Consider the following 18,110-nt stretch of genomic DNA (forward strand, 5'->3'; position numbering starts at 1 on the left):
CTTTCAGTTGTTCTTATTTTGTGGTCAACTGCCTATTCTTCTCTTCCAGCAGATGGAACTCCTATTTTATGCCTTCCTCACTCAAGTCCACTCCATTCCTCTCCCTCCTTGCCCCTCCCTCCCTTTCATCTTCTCCCCCCCCTTTTTTTTTGCATTTGTGACTTTCTTGGACGTAAGTTTAACCCTTTCATTGGAAACATAGGGCAATAAGTGTCCCTGAGGTGTCAGAGCACTGTCACCTAAAGGTACAGTTCATAAAAACCTATGTTTGTAGATACGCTTAAGGATTATCTTTCTTGTGCTCATTTTGGCAGCACATATACTAAAATTGGAATGATACAGAGATTAGCATGGCCTCTGCGCAAGGATGACATGCAAATTCGTGAAGTGTTCCATATTTTAAAGCAACAATCACTTTTCCTTAATATCTCTTAACATCAATGAACTCAATTTCCCAATAAAAAGACATAAACTAATCGACTGGATATGTAAACAGGACCCAGAATTTTGCTGCATACAGGAAACCCACCTCAGTGACAATGACAGACATTACCTCAGAGTAAAAGGATGGGAAACAATTTTCCAAGCAAATAGTCCCAAGAAACAAGCTGGAGTAGCCATTCTAATATAGAATAAAATCAACTTTTAACCAAAAGTTATTTTAAAAAAAATTAAGAAAGGACACTTCATACTCATCAAAAGAAAAATATACCAAGATGAACTCTCAACTCTGAACATCTATGCTCCAAATGCAAGGGCACCCACATTCATAAGAGAAACTTTACTAAAGTTCAAAGCACACATTGCACCTCACACAATAATAGTGGGGGATTTCAACACCCCACACTCAGCAATAGACAGATCATGGAAACAGAAACTAAACAGAGACAGAGTGAAACTAAGAGAAGTTATGAACCAAATGGATCTAACTGATATCTATAGAACATTTCATCCTAAAACAAAAGAATATAACTTCTTCTCAGCACCTCAGGATACCTTCTCTAAAATAGACTATATAATTAGTCACAAAACAGGCCTCAACAGATAAAAAAAGATTGAAATAATCCCTTGCATCCTATCAGTCATCCTTAGTCACCACGGACTAAGGCTAGTCTTTAGTAACAACAAAAACAATGGAAAGCCCACATACACGTGGAAACTGAGCAATGCTCTACTCAATAATGGCTTGGTCAAGGAAGAAATAAGGAAAGAAATTAAAGACTTTTTAGAATTTAATGAAAATGAGGACATATCATATCAAAACTTTTGGGACTTCATTAAAGCAGTGCTTTGAGGAAAACTCATAATTCTAAGTGCCCACAAAAAGAAACTGAAGAGCATACACTAGCAGCTTGACAACACACCTGAAAGCTCTAGAAAAAAAGAAGCAAATACACTCAAGAGGAGTATAAAGAAGGAAATAATCAAACACAGGGCTGAAATCAACCAAGTAGAAACAAAAAGAACTATAAAAAGAATCAACAAAACCAGGAGCTGGTTCTTTGAGAAAATCAACAAGATAGATAAACCTTTAGCCAGACTAATCAGAGGTCAGAGAGACAGTATCCAAATTAATAAAATCAGAACAGAAAAAAAGAGACATAACAACAGAAACCGAGAAAATTCAAAAAAAATTCATCAGATCCTACTACAAAAGCCTATACTCAACAAAACTGGAAAATCTGGATGAAATGAACAATTTCCTAGACAGATACCAGGCACCAAAGTTAAATCAGTATCAGATAAACCATCTAAATAGTCCCATAACCCCTAAAGAGATAGAAGCAGTCATTAAAAGTCTCCCAACCAAAAAAAGCCCAGGGCCAGATGTTTTAGTGCAGAATTTTGTCAGACCTTCAAGGAAGACCTAATACCAATTCTCTTTAAATTATTCCATAAAATAGAAACAGAAGGAAAACTACCCAATTTGTTCTATGAAGCCACAATTATGCTCATACCTAAACCGCACAAAGACCAAACAAAGAAAGAGAACTTCAGACCAATCTCCCTTATAAATATCGATGCAAAAAATACTCAATAAAATTCTCACAAACTGGATCCAATAACACAGCGAAAGGATCATCAATAATGATCAAGTAGGCTTTATCCCAGGAATTCAGGAATGGTTCAATATATGGAAATCCATCAACACAATCCAGTATATAAACAAACTCAAAGAAAAAACACATGATCATCTCACTAGATGCTGAGAAAGCATTTGACAAAATTCAACATCCCTTCATGGTAAAAGTCTTGGAAAGATCAGGAATTCAAGGTCTATACCTAAACAGTAAAAGCAATATACAACAAACCAGTAGCAAACATCAAACTAAATGGAGAAAAAAATTGAAGCAATCCCACTAAAATTAGTGACTAGACAAGGCTGTCCACTCTCTCCTACCTATTCAATACAGTACTCAAAGTCCTAGCCAGAGCAATTAGACAACAAAGGAGGTCAAAGGGAAACAAATTGGAAAGGAAGGAGTCAAAATATCACTATTTGCAGGTGATATGATAGTATACTTAAGTAATCCCCAAACTTCCACCATAGAACTCCTAAATCTGATAAACAACTTCAGCAAGGTGGCTGGATATAAAATCAACTCAAACAAATCAGTAGCCTTCCTCTCCTCAAAGGATAAACAGGCTGAGAAAGAAATTAGGGAAACAGTACCCTTCATGATAGTCACAAATACTATAAAATACTGTAGTGTGAATCTAACCAAGCAAATGAACCTCAAGTTCTTGTGTGACAAGAACTTCAAGAACCTGAAGAAAGAAATTGAAGAAGATCTCAGAAGATGGAAAGATCTCTCATGCTCATGATTGGCAGGCTTGGTATGGTAAAAATGGCCATCTTGCCAAAAGCAATCTACAGATTCAATGCAATTCCCATCAAAATTCCAACTTAATTCTTCATAGAGTTAGAAAGAGTAAATCTCAAATTCATTTGGAAGAAAAAAACAGGATAGTGAAAACTATTCTCAATAATAAAAGAGCTTCTGGAAGAATCAGCATCCTGGACCTCAAACTGTACTACAGAGCAATAGTGACAAAAACTGCATGGCATTGGTACAGAGACAGGCAGGAAGATCAATCCAATAGAATTGAAGACCCAGAAATGAACCCAAACATCTATGGTCACGTGATCTTTGACAAAGGAGCTAAAATCATCCAGTGGAAAAAAACCCCAACATTTTCAATAAATGGTGCTGGTTCAACTGGAGGTCAGCATGTAGAAGAATTCAAATTGATCCTTTTTTATCTCCTTCTCCAAAGCTTAAGTTCAAGTGGATCCAGAACCTCCAGGTAAAACCATATACACTGAAACTAATAGAGGAGAAAGTGGGGAAGAGTCTTGAACACATGGACACAGGGGGAAAGTCTCTGACACCAATGGCTTATGCTCTAAGATCAAAAATTGACAAGTGGGACCTCATAAAATTGCTAAGCTTCTGTAAGGCAAAGGACACTGTCAATAGAACAAAATGGTAGTGAACAGATTGGGTAATGATCTTTATCAATCCTACATCTGATAGAGGGCTAATATCCCATATATGCAAAGAACTCAAGAAATTAGACTGCAGATGACCAAATAACCATATTAAAAATGGGGTACAGAGCTAAAGAAAGAATTCTCAACTGAGGAAACTTGAATGGCCGAGAAGCACCTAAAGAAATGTTCAATATCCTTAGACATCAGGGAAATGCAAATCAAAACATCGCTGAGATTTCACCTTACACCAGTCAGAATGGCTAAGATCAAAAACTCAGGTGACATCAGATACTGGCAAGGATGTGGAGAAAGAGGAACACTCCTCCATTGTTGGTGGGATTGCAAGCTGGTACAACTACTCTGGAAATCAGTCTGGCAGTTCCTCAGAAAATAAGACATTCCTGAGGACCCAGTTATACTATTCTTAAGCATAAACCCAAAAGATGCTCCAACATATAACAAGGACTTATGTTCCACTATGTTCATAGCAGTCTTATTTATAATAATCAGATCCTGGAAAGAACCCAGATGTCCTCCATAGAGGAATTGATACAAAAAATATGGTACATTTACACAGTGGAATACTACTCAGCTATTAAAAACAATGAATTCATGAAATTCTTAGGCAAATGGATGAAACTAGAAAATATCATCCTGAGTGAAGTAACCCAATCACAAAAGAACACACATTGTATGCACTCACTAATAAGTAAATATTAGCCCAAAGCTCAGAATACCCATGATACAACTCACAGACCACATGAAGCTCAAGAAGGAAGACCAAAGTGGTGGTACTTTAGTCCTTTTATGAAGGAATAACAAAATACTCATGTGATAAAGTACAGAGAAAAAGTGAGGAACAGGACTGAAGGAGGGGCCGTCAAAAGCCTGCCCCACATGGGGATCCAGTCCATATGCAGTCGCCAAACTCAGACACTGTTGTGGATGCCAGGAAATGCATGTTGACAGATGCCTGATATCATTGTCTCCTGAGAGGTTTTACCAGAGTCTGACATGTATTAGAGGCAGATGCTCACAGTTAGCCATTGAACTGATCACAGGGTCCTTAGTGGAGGAGTTATAGAGAAAACTGAAGGAGCAGAAGGGTTTTGTGCCCCCATGGGTAGAGCAATAATACCAACCAAGCAGAGCTCCCAGGGTCTAAACAGCCAGCCTGGGAACACACATGGAGAGACCCATGGCTCCATCCGTATATGTAGGGGAAGATGGCCTTGTTGGGCATTGGTGGGAGAGAGGAGGCCCTTGGTCCCATGAGGTCTGGACACCCAGTGTAGGGGAATGTGAGGACAGGGAGGCTGGAGTGGGTGAGTGGGTGGGGGCACACTCTCATAGAAGCAAGAAGAGGGGGGTTGGGATAGGGGGCTTTAAGGAGGGAAAATGGGCAAAGGTGATAACATCTGAAATGTAAATAAAATGTACAATTTTTTAAAAATGCTGAAAAATTAAGCTTTTAATTTGTATACTAATAACCAATATACAGCCCATGGTTTACAATTACTTGAAACTCTTCCCTTTTTAGATACTGCTAATTCTAAGATTTTGCAATCACTTATGCAAATACAACTCAATTTAAGAGAACATCCTGTTCCTTAACTTTATAGGACATTTAAGAGCTCATACTTAATTTCCTTGACCCCTTAGGGAAATGTCACAGCAGATTTGCATACCAGGCAGATTATAGGCCTTACACAGAACAGTTGGCCAAACAATCTCCTTTACATCATCAAAATAGTAATAGCTTGAGACAACAATTTGGCATTTCTAGAGAATGTGCACATCAAATTATAAAGACTTGTCTTTAATGTCCTCAGTTTGTACCTGTACCACATAATGGTGTTAATCCTGGAGGACTCATACCTAATCAATTATATAAAATAGAAGTTACTCATATTTCTGATTTTGGATAATTAAAATATGTACATGTGACTATTTACACCTTCTCAGGCTTTCTAGTTGCAACTGCTTTAACAGGAAAAGCAATTAAAAATGTCATTAGTTATTGCCTACATTGTTTTTCTATGCTGGCTATTCCAAATCAGATGAAAACAGATAATGCAACTGGCTATTACAGTCGAGGATTTGAGACTTTTTGTCAACAATTTAATATTACCCATATTACTGGGATTCATTATAATCCTCAAGGACAAGGAATTGTGGAATGGGCCAGGCCCATGGAACTTTAAAACAATATCTTCATAAAAAAAGGGGGGTGGTATATCAGTGTACACCACAATTTTTAAAAATTATGTTCTTTCTATTTTACATTTTTAAAAATTTGGATGCCAAAAAACTTTCTGCTGAGTGTCTATGGCATCCTACAACTAGGCATACTTATGCCTAGGTGACAAAAAAGGATCCACTTACTGGCATATGGAATAATCCTGATCAGGTATTTAATATAGGGAAGAGGGCATGTTTGTGTTTTTTTTTCTCCAGGATGCTAAAGGAGCATGGTGGCTGACAGAGTGATTGGTGAGACATGCTGATGCTTGGATAAAGAATGATGCTGACCTGTGAACTTGCTGAGTGCCCTGACAATAGTGACTGGTAAGCTGTATTGGACATATGTTCCTGACCCACCTTTGCTTGCCTATATCCCAGATGGGACAAGCTGCCTTGCCTCAAGTTTTTAGATCTTATGGAACAGAGAATCAAAAAGAGAAGTTATAACGACTCTTATATTTTTCTTAAATGTGACTAGTTATTTGGACTCAATCAATCATGGACTGGTCTAGAAACCAATCCAATATTGGAAATAACAGTCTTCATTTGGAAGGTTGGTTCTGGACATTTTCAGAAATATATTTGAAAGTTAGTTGCAGTTCTCTATGATGTTATGTTAGCAAGAGATAAAGTTGGGACAGGATCTGGATTTCAAACTAGTGTTAGTGCATGTGTTAAGGCTCTTTTAATTGCCATGTTAAAATTACTTTTGTTTCTTCTATAGTATTTAATGTAAGTTGTATTGATTGTATACTTTCTAATTGTGTTAGTGTGTTGAAACTTGGCATGTCTGTTATGGGGGAGGGTCTATCAACCAGCTTTTGTTTTATTGCCCCGAGTATTACAGGACCTTGATATTCTGAAAAAAAGCTTACAAGTACTGGAAGAAGTGAGTCAGGCTTTAAGCAGAAGCAAGAGGGTAGTGGGCTTGATTATTGCTGGTATAACAGCTTTAATTACATGAATTGCTAGCACCACTGCTTCTGCAATTGCTTTGACACAAGAAGTTAAGACAGCTACTTTTGTTAATCATTTAATTAAAATGTTACTAAGGTGTTGAGTACACAAGAGGATTTAGAAAAGTGGATTGATGCTCTTTATCTTATTCAAATTCTTAGAAGGAGGTTCATAGTTTAAGAGTAAGGAGCCATCTCAAGTGTCATGCCAAATACCAATGGAGTTGTGTTACTTCTAAAATTTACAATAATAGTCATTATAGTTAGGAAAAAGTTTAAAAACACTTGCAGGGTGTCTTGCCATAACTCTAACCCTTTTCTGGATGTTTTAACTTTTCATAGTGAGATTATAAATTTAAAGAATGTTGCTTTGCTGAGCTTTGATGCTGCAGATACTGCTGATAAAATTATCCATGGCTTGAGGTCAGTATTTCCATTTTGGTCAAGCTTCAAAAAATAGCACATATAGCTTGATCATGCTAGCCCTTTTTGTCCTGGGAATACTTTAATTCCTGCCCATCATGTTAAAGCTTGTCTTTAACAGCATCAACATGTTGGCAGCCAAAGTACATGGCTCAAACCTGAAAATGGACCCCCAGACAGAGTTATTAATTTAACAGGCTGGCAAGCCAAGGACGGGTAAGATTCTGCACAGAGCCTTACCAACCTAAGACAGAAGTGCATTGCTTTTGATAAGGCAAATACTATGATGGGTAAGGAAGGCATTCCTGTCAGAACAACCTAAGATAGATTCAGTCTTGTTTATGAAATAAAAAGGGGTGAGATGTGGAGAGCTTTTGAGGCTTCTTGGCAGGAATCGGACATTGGCCAAGGACAAGGAAATGGGCTTCAAGCAGGAATCTGACATTAGGCTAGAACAAAGAAGTAATTCCAGGCAGGAATCTAAATCTTAGGATAGAACAAAGAAGTAGGCTTCAAGCATGAAAATGACTTTGGACTAGGATAGGGAAGTAGGACCAGATATTTTGGTCTTCCTGATAAGCCCTTAGATAAACAGTGATCACTGAACTTTGTTTATTACTTTGCTTGCTCTTTGACTATTTGTGTTTATTGTCTTGGCTGTTCCTTGACTATTTGCATCTATTGTATTGCTAGTTCCTTAGCCTATAATTGACCTTAATACTTGCATGTAATTAAAATGATATAAAAACAGATTGGAAAAAAAGGATTGTATTTCTTAATTCATTGCGTATTGCTTCTGTTGTGTCTGTAAGACATTGTCTCCTTGGAGTCGCTCATCACTTCTGTCTCTTATAGTCATTCTTCCTCCTCTTCTACACAGATCCAGAGCTTTGAGGAGAGGAGTTGGATAAAGACATCTTGTTTAGGATTGAGTTCTCCAGAGTCTCTCACTCTGTACATTGTCCAATGTGAGTCTCTGTGTTAGTCCCCATGTACAGCAAAAACATGCTTCTCTGACATGGGCTAATTAAGGCACTCCATTAGATGCTCATACAAGACCTATGCAAGTCAGAAGTGCAGAAGTGAACCCAGGGTCCCACACCTAACCAATAATATACTTATAATTGCAATCTGCTGTCAAAAGAAAGATCAATCCCTTCCAATAGCATCTCACTGGGAATATTAAGTACACCACAGGACAATCCCCAGACCCATGAGTAGGTGGCCAACATAACACAAAGTCAGTTAATTTTGGTTTTGTTTTGGCATTAATTTTTTCTTTTCCCCAACATATTATATTATTGACTATTTGGGTATTGCACAGAACATACTATGATCACACTTACTTCCCAGTCCTCTCAGCACCACCCCACCCTTGTGACTCTCTGAAGAAAAAAGAAGACAGCAAAAGAAAAGGCAAAAAAAAAAAAAAAAAAAAAAAACCCAAGTCCAATTCATGATGCCATACACTCACTGGAGCATGGTCAAACCCCTAAAGGACAGCCACTTAAAAAAAAATGTCCTTCCCACACAGCTCCACCAGAAGTCATTAATTGTGGAAAGTTACACTTAAGCATTTTTACCATAATTTTTAAGGGTTCTCTTCAATGGCTTCCTGTCTAGGCTGTTACTTTGTATGTGTGTGTGTGTGTGGGGGGGTGTTGTGAGGGAGTAGTGGGTAGGTATTGTCACAGAAGCTTTTTCTGTCCCTCTTTGTCAACTGTGAGTCTACAATCATTCAGACTAATAAACAAGTAGCTTCCTTGACTTTTACACTCGGTGAGAGCATGAATCATGGACTTCCACATGGTTTCTGTTGACAGCAGGGACCACAAACCACTTAGCCTTTGACATCAGCTCATGCCATAGACCTCAGCATGGTCTCTGGTGGCAGAACAGACCAAAGATACCCTCATTCTTCCCTAGTGGCAGTGCAGGCCATTCACATCAACATGGCACAGCATGGCCATAGGACATCAACATGGCTACAGGATGAGTCACAGATTACTGACATCCTCATGGCCTTCAGTGGTAACACTGGCCATCAATATGACTCCCAGTTGTAGTAGGACCATAGATCCCAACATTGTCTTTCAGGAGCAGCATGGACTACTGACACTAGCATGGCCTCTTGAGGTAGCACAGACTACAGATGTACACCTGGCCTCTGGTGGTAACATGGGCCTTGGATATCCACATGGCTGCCAGTGCCAGCCCAGTCCAACAACATCTACTTGAACCTCAGGCTTCAACAGGGCCTGGAGATGCAGTAAGGACCATAAGTACCAACGTGGCCCCAGGACCAACAAGGGTCATGGAGGTCTTTTGAGAGTGTCCAATGCAGAAAATGAACCCTTCTTCTACTCAGACATCCTGTCATTGCTCAGAGCCAGGACGACAGTGTGGCTGAGCAGTGTGTTCTGGGGCTGAATCTGTATATACTCCAGGCTGCTGTACACCTTCCTGCCAACCCTACATAGCAAGCACATGTTCCCCATGGACCACAGCTTTCTCTCATACTTGTCACTGCTGTTGCATCTCTTGTTCTGCCTCTTTCTACTATACCCACATTGCTCATGTTCCTCCATCTTTTCCACCTCTCCATGTCATATTCATTGATTGTAGCAGCTTTGGAAATCATAGTGTGTGACATGGTATATCATTTTTTTTTTGTCAAACAGTTTTACATGCAAATATTCATTGTAATGACTCATTAGTCTGGTTGAAGGTTTCTGGTTTCTGAAACACCATGAATACTGAACTATTAATGAGACTAGTCTCAGATATCCTGCTATTGCCTAGAATTGGGGCATGCAGGGTATTGAGGTGGGAATGTGGGAGGGGCAGGTCTGTAGGAGTTCCAGGCTGCTACACCTTCCCATTCTTTATAGCATCCTTCTTCTGGCATTATTGTCTTTTGCTTATTTGTTTTAATTTTTAGTTTTGTGGCTATTCTTTTGTTTTTGTTTTGTTTTGAGAGAGAGTAAGAATACAGAGTTGGGTGGGGTGGCTTAGGAGAGAGAAAAGCATGTTCAAAATATATCATGTGAAAAAAATTTAATTAAAAAATAAAAACAACTGAATAGATAAAAGGAGGGATCATTTTCTCTTTGGGGGTTAATAATGAGCAGCTTTTCAGAAAAGAATTTTAGTCACTTTGACCCACAAAGAGAAGACTCAAAGACTGTAGTTCCTTCTTGGGAAAAGCAGAAGACCCTGGAGCCTCTCTTGCCTGTTCTGGGGCATACACTGCTTGCTTGGTGGCCGTAGTTATGCTGAGATTTCAGGCGTAAAGAAAGAATGCAACCTCATACCACTTGGACTAACACATGCTCCTGACATGGACTCACACCTTACACATATTCCTGACATGGACACACATGTGCTCCTGACATGGACTCACACGTGGTCCTGATGTGGACTCTCATATGCTTCTGACATGTACTCACACATGCTCCTGACACATGTACTATGACCCTCTGTGCTTCCTGAACTAAGAAACAAGATGGAGAGAGTTGGCTGTAGTTCTGTGCTAATGAGCCACACAAACTGACCACATTGCACTTCTGCAAATGTATCTCTGAAGGTCAAAGTGCCATCTACAGTACTTTAGAACCCAAACTGAGGCATCAACCTTCAGGCAACTAATTTGCTGCACCCAAAAAAAGCCAAATATTCTCAACTCTATGTAAATTCTACCTGTCTAGGGCCCTGGAGTGTTGGTTGATTTTGTAAGCCACAAAACCAAAAAGAGGAACACACAAACCCAAAAAGCCTAATAACATGCTTGATAGGTGTTTTACATTGTGAATTTAAATTAAATTAAATATGTGGACTTTATTCCCAAGAATTTCTAGAAATTTCACTTTTCTTAAAATTGGGCTGGTAAGTTCATTCAAACTTCACATTGTGAATGTAAGATTCTGACATCTATTGGTTTTGCCTTAGGTCAGAGAGAATTTTGCCTGGAAATGTTAAACATTTTTTTTTTCTTGGTAGCAGAATGCTTTTTACAATGGTTTGATCATGTGGTTTCTGGGACAGGGATAATTGAGCAGCTGTCACTGGTCAGCAAAACCTGGATGGCTGATTGTGGAGTCAGTTCACTGCAGTGCACAATGAAGTCTGTAAGCTTGTCATCCACAGACTTTCTGTTTTTTGGGGGGGTTTTGTTATTGATTTTTGTTTTTCTGACATCGAAGTTCTTTTAAGATGAACCCCATGATACAGATATAAAGTGAATGAATGGTGTCTTATCATTAAGATCTTACTGATGACCCAAAGTTAGAAGACAGCGTCTCGTCTTTGCTCCTTCCTCCCATTTCCTGGTTCTTTACCTTTCTCTCTTTCCTTCTTTCCCATGTTTTCTCTTTCTTTCCCTCCCTCTTTCCCCCATCCTCCCCTTCTGTATTTTTTCACCTCTACCCTCCCTTCCCATCCCTTCTCCTCCTCTCTCTCCTCTGACCTCCCTTCCCTTGCCCTGCCATCGCTTCCTCTCCTCTTCCCTCAGTCATTGTCTTCCTCCTCCTCCTCCTCCTCCTCCTCCTCCTCCTCCTCCTCCTCCTCCTCCTCCTCCTTCTCTTCTTCTTCTTCTTCTTCTTCTTCTTCTTCTTCTTCTTCTTCTTCTTCTTCTTCTTCTTCTTCTTCTTCTTCTTCCTCTTCCTCTTCATCTTCCTCTTCCTCTTCCTCTTCCTCTTCCTCTTCCTCTTCCTCTTCCTCTTCCTCTTCCTCTTCTTCTTCTTCTTCTTCTTCTTCTTCTTCTTCTTCTTCTTCTTCTTCTTCTTCTTCTTCCATAAAAATTCCTTAATGAGTCCAAGTCCTGGGATCATGTCCTTGTCCTAGTGTCCATTAACACTGCTCAAGGTAGGTAAATGCTCAGGGTTCTGGTGACTAAGGTTGGAGTTTGTAAGGCAAGGGACCCTGGGCCAGGGAAACATACTCAGTGGTTCACTGAATGGTCTGAGCCTGGAGGTGACCTCACAGTGTCAGAGAGATGGGAGGAACTGGCTTGTCAACAACAGGAAGTTGGTGAAAAATGAAAGACACCCCTGGAGAGGCGAATGAAGAGCAGATGGCTTTAATTGTCAGCCTTGCAGTGACAAGAGACAAGAGAAATTCTGCTCTCTTGACATGTGAAAGATACCAGAAATGCCAGTGAGCGCATTCCGGAGCTGCCTGAAGGTCTCCGTGTCAGGGGGTTCAAACCTCAGCCTGGAGAACAGCAACTGATGATGACAACTCAGCTCTCATAGACTCCTTGATCATTCCTGGGGTGGACTATGTGAGTCCTAAGGATGGAGGACTTCTGTTTAAGCGTTACCATCATATGAAATAGTCTCCCATCTGAAACCAAAGTGAAAAGACTTCCATTGCAACTTGAAATGAGAGATGAGGGAAGGAACTGTTGTTTCAGAATCAGGATGCTTGGTTTGTAGTCAAATATCCATCCAAGTTAGAACACAGTCTTAGAGTATAAGAAACCAAAACTCTATATGGGAAGAATCTTAGGAGCCAGAATGGAACAGACCCCCATATTCCAGAGGCAGAGACAAATTTCCACAGGACATGATCTCAGACTGACTATTTTTGACAGAAGCTAATTATCAGACTGTCCACTTAAAACACTACTGACACCTCATTCCAGGGATTAGGAAGTAAGGCTTGCATGTTGAAGACAGGAGTTTATATCAGTTAAGTTTCCCACTAATTCTGACAATGACAGCATCTGATATTTTCACATTTTCTTATGTATCTGGTGTGTCAGCCTCCCAGGTCTCTCTCTTCTTTCTGGGCTGGGTCATTTCCCAGCAGGTTCTTTATATCAAGCAGAGGTACAAGGCAGGCCTGTGGTCCAGGGACCACACTGGTGACTTTGAAATTTCTCTCACTGCTATTACTCAATTCTCCACTGTGTTTCACTTATTTGTTTTTTCCCACCTTGCTTCTTGCTGGCCCTGGAATCTGTGTCTTAGGGCTGCTTCCGTGGACTCAACCTCCAATCACCCCATCCCCTTCTGTCCAGTGCCTTTGCCTGAGTTCCCAGGCACATGTGGTTTTGATGGTCACCAGACTCTCATATTTGATCATTATGCACTTTCTGAAATCGGAAGAGCTGTGGGCTAATCCCTGAGATGTAGATCCACACAGTGTGAAGACAATGCCTAAACATGTGAAAGGACTGGACTTTGTCTATGTTGCCTCTCTGTTCCACCCAGGCTCAGGTCTTGTTGGTTCTTCTTTCAAGTCTCCTGGCCAAGCTTTACATTTCCTCAGCCACCACTCTGGTTCTGTCCCTTGTCATATGGGCTGCCACAACAGTGATGTCTGACCATCTCTCCTGGCCTCCAATCTTAGTGCTCACTAAGAAGGTCCTTCTGAAAGCCTAAATTTTGTCTGAGCTCTCCTTCCTTCATCCCAGTAGCTAGCTGATATTTCCAACCAGCTTTTTATTTTAGCCCAGATTCTCTTCCACGCTTCCTTCTTTTGCTCTGGATAAAAGTCGCACTTTGGAGGTGGGAATATACCATCGTGGCAATGAGCAGAGGTGCTGGATGATGTCTACCTGGTCCAGTTCTACATTCACCTCTGCAACCAAAGGGTGGCTCTCAAAAGACAGCCCTCACTAGTCCTTGAGACCTGAGGTTACCTTGTATGACAAACACACAGAAGTGTGTTAAGAATGTGGACACAAAGAGGGTATCCCAGATGGAAGTGTTGAAACCCCATGCCTTCAGTATCTTAGACTATGGCTGCATTTGAAGTCAGGAGTGCATGATCCTGGTCTACCCTGACTGGGGTTCTCAGGAGAAGGGTGGGTTAGCACAGGAAGATACCAGGGTGTAGCTGCACAGATATGAGGTGCTTTTTGAGGCCCTAGGAAACAAATTAGCTTTTATCTTGGACTTCCAGCTTCTGGGACTATGGGAAAATGGGAGACTGGGGTAGAAGCCACACAGTCTTCAGGATGGTATTTTATTGTGTCAGCCCTGACTAACTCACACAGGCTACAGCAAGTGTCCCAGAGAGAGTTGTGGGAAAGATCAGGTCTACTGAGGAGAAGGTATGTTAGAGAGGGGCAGTGTGCATCTCTCACCTCCTGGCCTTGGAGATTGGAAGGACGTAGCTACATGCCAGGGGATGTTAGAGACCTCTGATGGTAAAGAGCAAAAAAAATAAAGCTCCTCCTCTAATGGCTCTGCAAATAGTGGGACCCTGCTGATGCCTTTGCTCTCAGTGTAGTGACTTCTGTGTTCAGGGTTTGAACCTCCAGTAATGCAAAAGAATAAATTCCTCTTGTTATAGGAACAATATTTGTAGTAGTTACAGCAGCCACAGCAAGTAATTGGCATAATCATGTTCACTTCTCCAAGGCTCAGCATTTTCTTTAGCCAATCCCAGGTTATTTTTTTGGCCTGGCAGACTTGGGTCTGGCATACCCTGAGCACTCACTCAGGTTTCCCTACATTCTCCTTGATCCCCCTTTCCACACAGAGCAAGGGATTTTTATGGACATGCTGACTCCATGAGGTACCTTTCCACATTATACCTGTCAAGACTAGAGTAACAGCTGAATACTACTGCTTGTACCCAATTTGTCCCTGTCAGGGCTCCAAAGAAAAAAAAGTAGAATGGATGCTGGGACTAATATCAATAATTTCATAGCATTGCAATTGTTTTTAAAATAATCTGGAGTAAAGGAATAAAAGCTAATCAGACTTCATAACATGCATCCTTAACCAGTGTATGTGAAGAGATTCGGTGTGCACGTGTTTCACAAGTAACTATGAATTAACGATTTGTGTTCTTAATCTATTTTCTTCTTGCACATGTCAAAACAAAACCTTCATTTCTTCATTATTTGTGAAGGATTAGGAAGGTCAGGTGCCTTTGTCTGTTGTTCCACTGGTTCCTAGCAGGCTCCCTCTGTCCATTTCCAAAGATGACCCATGGAAAAGGAACATTTCCTGTGGGGCAGAGGCCCCTGCTGGATTTTGTGTTGAATGCAAGCCAGATCCGTGCTGAAAAGAGTCAGGGATCTCAGGCAACATTCCCAGACCACCCTCTGGTCCAACGCTGTTCCACAAGTGCCTGTGGGTGGAAGAAAAGAGAAAGAAAATCCCATGGTGCACAGACAAGGGATTGAGGACATGGAGTGGGGTGACACTTGGAATGGGGGGCGGGGGTGTTTCTTTTTTGTTGCTGGCCTTGGGCAGAAGCCTGAAGAAGATTGAATAACCTAACACAACATTTTTATGTCCCATTTCTCCTTTTTTCTGGACCCACTGGTTGTAACTCAGAGTGAAAACTCTTGAGAAACTGGATTGTTTAACATCACATTTAATTGTTTATAATTTGTGTATAAGATTAATTAGAAAGTGGTGCCGTTTCACCTCTGGAGAATGTAATCCCAAGTTACACTTCACAGGTGAAGTAACTCAATCCAGTTGGCTGTTGGCTGGTGAATTTTCTTCCTGACATGTTGCCAGTATTCCAGGCAAGGATTTGTAAAGTTTAAGCATGTTGCTCATGTATCTTTTAGGGTTTTATGAATTTAAGATATTAAAAAATATAAAATATGCACCTACAAAAGACTTGACTACCTGGACAGCTTCAAATGGGGACTCAAGGTGGGGAATGTAGTTCAGTGGGAAGAGTGCTCACCAAAGCTCCTTGCTTTCAACTAAGGCAGTGTGAGCTGTTCCTCTGTCACACAAATCTAGCCCTGTCACCACTGAGGCCTGCCCATAGTTTCTATGACATTTATGCAGAGATCTTCTAGAATCCAACACCCTGGAGTCTTATGCTGAATTAAGTGTTGTGACAGAACCAGTCTAAGACTCAAGACCAGATGGATGCCAGCATGGTAATTTCAGGTAAGCTGCCTCCTCTTGCACACCTCTACCCTCTTCTCTTTCTCCTCCTTTCCCTCCCTTCTTTCCCTTCTTTTTCTTATTTGGTTAAGACAGGATTCTGTTATGTAGATCAGTCTGTCCTGGAACTCACAATCTTTTTGCTCCAGTTTTAAGTGCTAAGATCACAAGTGTTTGCTAGTACACCAGGCTAAGCTGCTATAATTCCTGAGGGGGAGAGACATGTCACTTAAACATACTGGACTGTGATTTTGACAGTCCACTGTGAGCTGAGGTGACACCCCATTAAAGTGATGCTATCCAAGCAACTGAGGTGTTCACAGAAATGGCTACACCGAATATTTAGAAGACACGCTATGGATAGTTCCATCAAAAAACATGCATTATATTTTGAAGAGGCTAACATAGCCTCTATTTATCATTGACAATGTAAAAAATGGTCTTCATAGCTTTGGCTTACCAGAGAAAGTAATCATCAGTGGATGTATCTGCAGCCTGAAGAAGAACTGGGTCACAGCAGCAACTCATGTTCAGGAATCTGAACTTGGGAGTTTATGTTTTTTATTTAAATGTATAATTTTATTTTCTAAAGATATGCTCTGGGAGATGAGGTAATTGGCTCAGTCAGTAAAGAGCTTGCTGTAAAAGTGTGAGAAAAAGCCATGTATATGTTTCCAGGAGACAGAGAGCGAAAGGTCCTGGGTTGATAGGCAAGCTTGCCTAACCTACCTGGAGAGCCCCAGGCTAGTGGAGGACCCAGTCTCAAAAACACAAGGTAGACAGACAGCTGCTGAGGAGTATCATCCTAGCTTGACCTCTGACCTTCACAAGCATGTGCCGTTGCAGGCATACACACATGCACAGGGCAGACTTGCATAAAGTGCTTTTGAATGAATGGCATGAAATCCAGGTTCTTCTGACCTATGAGGTCTTTTAGTGTGGAAGAGGAAGGAAGAAGGGAGGCAGAAGAAGGAAGGCAGGAAGAGAAAGAGAATGGAAGTGGGGAAGAAAATGGAAGAAGAAAAGAAAGGAAAGGAGAGAGAGAAGCTATCAGGAGAGAAGAAGATGGGAGTAGGGGAGGATCAGTCGGAGGGATGACAGCATCAGTAAGCTCTGTGTGTCTACTCTAGTAAAAGTACTAGAAAATTAGGCCAATGGTGCTGTACTTGAATTAAAGTTTTCTCTTACTGTAAAGGACAACAGGCCACCAAAGAGCAAACTAAGACATTTCATGTGGTGTCTGTGGATGATGAAAAGAATTTCTAGGCCCACCTGAAAACATAACAAGAAAAGCCCTCCGCTTATTGCAGGCACCTCCTTTCCCAGCAGCAGTTATGAGTGACCTCTGTGCATTCCAGTCTTGTATAGCTCACTTTGGTTTTGGAGGAAGGTGAGTTCTGATGGATTTATCTTTGCAGGGAAAGCGTTGAAGTTGCTTGCCAGCACTTCCTAGCCATCTCACTTGCCGTCATGCATCTGAGGTGTTTATCTGGAGGAATAGCTGGAATCTTCTAAGTCAGTTCCAAAGCTGACTATCATCTCTTTGGTTAATGTCATAACTCATTCTATCTTAGTTTTGAATCTAGTGGATACAGGCACCTTAAGAGGTGAGAGGCCAGGGAGCTCTCTGCAGGAGGCTGAGTGGACCATGGCTCCATCCCACCCAGGTCTCCCACTCCCAGTTTGAAGCTGGGCATAGTCTTCATAGTCTGGCCAGCAGGACATGCAGTGGAAAAGCTGTGTTGTCCTTATGCAGAAACTTTTTTTCAGGCTAGCACCTGAGGAGACTTCAGAACTCGACACCTCTGTGCCTCGGGAGACAGGCGATCCTGTCATCCAGCTGCCCTGGGGTTTGCTTTCTTTCTCTCCCAACAGTTTATTTCTGCAGTCCCAGGGAACCCTGCCAAGCCTCATCCAGAGGGATAAGCACCATAAATCCCTAATTCCCAAACTAATCTTATAGCCGGGGACATGTTCTGGGCAGCCTTCCCACTCAGCTAACAATGGAGGTCTTACTTCTTCCTGAAGTGTGTTCAGTGTCCTGCATGCAACTAACCAGGTCAGCTCCTAACCTGGGGCAACTCATCTTATTTTTGTTATGTGTACTAGGAAATCAGATTG

General features: G+C 41.1%; 1 non-coding gene across 1 annotated transcript; it reads left to right on the plus strand.

The window, feature by feature from the left end:
* The first annotated feature begins 298 nt into the window (after window positions 1–298).
* On the plus strand, window positions 299–402 carry LOC117708092 (U6 spliceosomal RNA). Its single transcript, XR_004606798.1, has one exon. It is a non-coding gene; the product is annotated as a U6 spliceosomal RNA (small nuclear RNA).
* The last annotated feature ends 17,708 nt before the right edge of the window (window positions 403–18,110 follow it).

This window comes from Arvicanthis niloticus, chromosome 4 (genome assembly GCF_011762505.2).
Source record: "Arvicanthis niloticus isolate mArvNil1 chromosome 4, mArvNil1.pat.X, whole genome shotgun sequence".
Taxonomy (NCBI): Eukaryota; Metazoa; Chordata; class Mammalia; order Rodentia; family Muridae; genus Arvicanthis; species Arvicanthis niloticus.